General features: G+C 32.7%; 1 pseudogene; it reads right to left on the bottom strand.

The window, feature by feature from the left end:
* Positions 1-1,002: 1,002 nt before the first annotated feature.
* Positions 1,003-1,971, bottom strand: LOC108749220 (annotated as a pseudogene).
* Between the last annotated feature and the right edge of the window lie 1,559 nt (positions 1,972-3,530).

Here is a 3,530-nt window from a genome sequence, read left to right as displayed (position 1 = left end):
TTTCCTTCTTCACCGTCAATCATCTTCCGACATAGAGAAAACTGTCACACGGCAACGTGTACAAATTCTGCTGTATGAGTATCCATATCTCGACGCCATGTCCAAACGTAATGTTGGCGTACGGATCGGACGTGTGAGAATCTCAATTTTGACGATGCGGTTATCAAAGATCGGCTCATCGTTAATATTCAAGAAATTAACAATAATAGAATAGGTATAGGGATTTTCTCTCTCTAACCCACTATGTGTTAATACGTATACGATGTGTGTGTGTGTGTGTGTGTGTGTGTGTGTGTGTGTGTGTGTGTGTGTGTGTGTGTGTGAGGGGTCAGGGAGGGAGAAATGCATTAGACGCTGAGTCCAAGAGAGGAGGAAACGCGTCACCGGAGTCCATGATAGAGGGGGAAGGGTTTTCCTTTTCTTTCTCACCCGTTGCATTCTCTCTCTCTCTCTCTCTCTCTCCCCCTCCCTCACTCATTGTCGAATGCAGTTCTCTATCTTCCATCCGTTGCAGTCCTATACTTATTATTTTGCGCTCTTTCTTCTTCCCATTGCGTTCTTTTTTCTTTTCTTCTTTCGCACATAATTTTATTAAATATTTACGATTTTTGAATGATACGCGACTTAGAAACTAATTATGATACAATAATCATTTTCATCAATGTAATACAAATGGCCAAGCGCGCTTTCTTATTGTCTAATTTAATACTACTACAAAGATATGAAGAAAAAGTAGCGAAGATATTAGGGATAAAATAATTTTAGAAAAGAAAATATATTTTTCAACATACATTTATTTATCATGTAATGCAGTATGTACAATATAATTTAAACCATAGACCATTAGTTCACATTCTATAATAAAATTTTCATCATAAATTTTGTGCAAAGTGTTTGTAAATCGCTTTTATTAGTATTTTGTCTAAAAAATGATACAAAATATTCTTATTAACATCGTGCGTATATTGACTCAGTTCACATAATACATGTTTAACACATTGCTCAAATAAGAAAAGCACAATTGTTGGTTTTTATGTACAAACATGTGCCATTTAATGTTAACTTCACGTTGTTCATATCATATATTTTAACAAGTTCCACATTTAGATCTTGAATTGGTGATGATGATGGAACTGTTGACTGCATTAATCGCTCGATATCTGCATGTTTCTCAATAAACGTCTTCCACGTAGCATGAGGTATAAACATACGGTTGCATCGATTATCACCAATCGCAATTTGCACATAGATCTCACAATGATCCCAATGTTCAGGAACTTGTACGTTGTAAATGCCAATGCAAATTCTTTTATCAAGATGCGAAGCATGTAGCGAAGTTTCGAAAATGTACTAGACGATGTTTAAGAAAATGCGCTATAGAAAAAAAGAAAACATGTAAATAGATCTTACAAAAATACATAACGTATAATACGTATAAGCAAATATTTTATAAAATTAAATAAACTTATTGTCTCTTCTTGCACGCCTCATCCTGTTGAATTGGAACGTAATAATTTATGGCTTGAGATATCTTATAGTAGCATATTCAATCCCAAACACACTAAAAAGCCTCATAATTAGAGGTAAAGATAAATTAGATCATTTAGCTAATCAAAATGTTGTCTACAAAATATCTTGTGAGGCTAGTTATGTAGGACAAACCAAAGGAAAATTAAAAACAAGAAAAATGAACACATTTCAGACATTAATTCAGAAAGATTGGTTCTCCATCGGTGATTATTGACCATCGTATTAACTATAACTATAAATTTAATTGGAAAAATGTAAAGATCTTAGACAAGGGAGCATCGTATAACAAAAGATTGAAATGATTCATATTAAAAAACAAAAATTAGGATTGAATAAACAAAATGACACTGAAGCATTGCCTACTTCTTATCTACAGATTTTGCAGCCTCCTTCCTCTTCCTAATCTTTTTCTTCCCTTCTCTCTTCAATTCACACTTCCATTGTTCCTTCTCTATTTCTCTTCCCCTTCCGCTCTCAACTCCTCTTTTAACAAGATATTATAAAACATCGGAATATCGTTCACATGCTATCATATAACATTAGTAATTTCTAACAATACTATTTTTAATTTTCTCTCTAATTTTCAACTCTAATCGCATTTGCCTCCGTTAAAGTAATTTGATGTATTGGTTCAATCACTGGATTATTCTGGCTAAATCTTCACATTGAGGTATATGTACAATTACTTTATTTAACACGCATGCTTTTATATAGATGTTAGTTAAATAAGGTTTATGCATACTAAGAATCTCGAATACAACGACCTTTCATTCATTGTCATTTTAATTTTATAATTTAAAGAGATGCTAGAGCGACGGCAGAACTTAATCAAGGTCAATATTACAGATTTTTATTTCCAATATATAAGTCTATGCCTCTGAGTTAATATGATCATGCAGGAAATTCGATCGATTAATTATCGACATTTTTATTCTGTTTCCTACATACTCGTAATCATCTGAGCTGAGGGACTATAACATGTATTAGACTCGATCCCACAAATGTAAGATTTATTTAATTTTGGAAAATTTTCCAATTTCACAATTGAGAAAAAAATTAACCGGGATTGAAGTTAATCTTATATTTGTGGACTCGGGTTTTAGAAATACAATTGTATTATATACACATGCAATGTAGACCGCGTTCCAATATATACCACCAGTACTAAACATTTGTAATATATATAAAGTACAGATTTTTAACTAATAGTTATATCAATACGAAGCCGTAGTAGCATTTTTTTCTTACGTCCAATGCAATTTTAGATTAGGATAATATATTATCAATAAATGAATACAACATTGCACATACATGACGTAACTCTCTTTGCTCTACTAAAAATATGTAATATACGTAACTATAGATTTTCAGTATTGGCAGCATACATTGACACATGGCCGTAATAGTACTTTTCCTTTCAATGTCATTTTAGGTCAGGATGTAATATATATGAGCAATATATTACATTCGCCAGCCCATGATCATTCGCCCGCTTCTGGCAGTAAATTAAAAATAGTCAGCTCACATTAAACGCCTCTAGCATTGAATCATAATTAGGCAAAGCATAATTTATTCTTATAACATTTAATAACCATATCACTTATATGATAAATAAAAGTAATATTTTCACAAATGACATAAATAACCTCTCCCATTCTGATTTTACAGGGTGCCTTCCAATAAGAAACACAGTGACAGTATGATAGTAATCTTCTAATCAATTTTGGGTTTATAGGATGCCTTCTAACAAGAGACACAGTGTGACACGGTGTGTATCATTACAGTCTTGTTATTCGCCAATGTACAAGGATAAGATAATCACTGTGTTGTACTGAATGAGTCGCGCCCATAACCTTCTCTTACCAAAGGCAGACAACTTTCTGCTACTATATTTTTTCCATTTTATGGACACAAAACACTATATAAATATATGTATACACACATACATATGGGTATGTATAGAACACTACTACACTACACTGAACTGATAATACTGTTGC

Source organism: Trachymyrmex septentrionalis, unplaced genomic scaffold (assembly GCF_001594115.1).
Source record: "Trachymyrmex septentrionalis isolate Tsep2-gDNA-1 unplaced genomic scaffold, Tsep1.0 scaffold276, whole genome shotgun sequence".
Taxonomy (NCBI): domain Eukaryota; kingdom Metazoa; phylum Arthropoda; class Insecta; order Hymenoptera; family Formicidae; genus Trachymyrmex; species Trachymyrmex septentrionalis.
The sequence above is the reverse complement of the archived record's forward strand: the minus strand, read 5'-3'. Positions and strand labels throughout refer to the sequence as shown.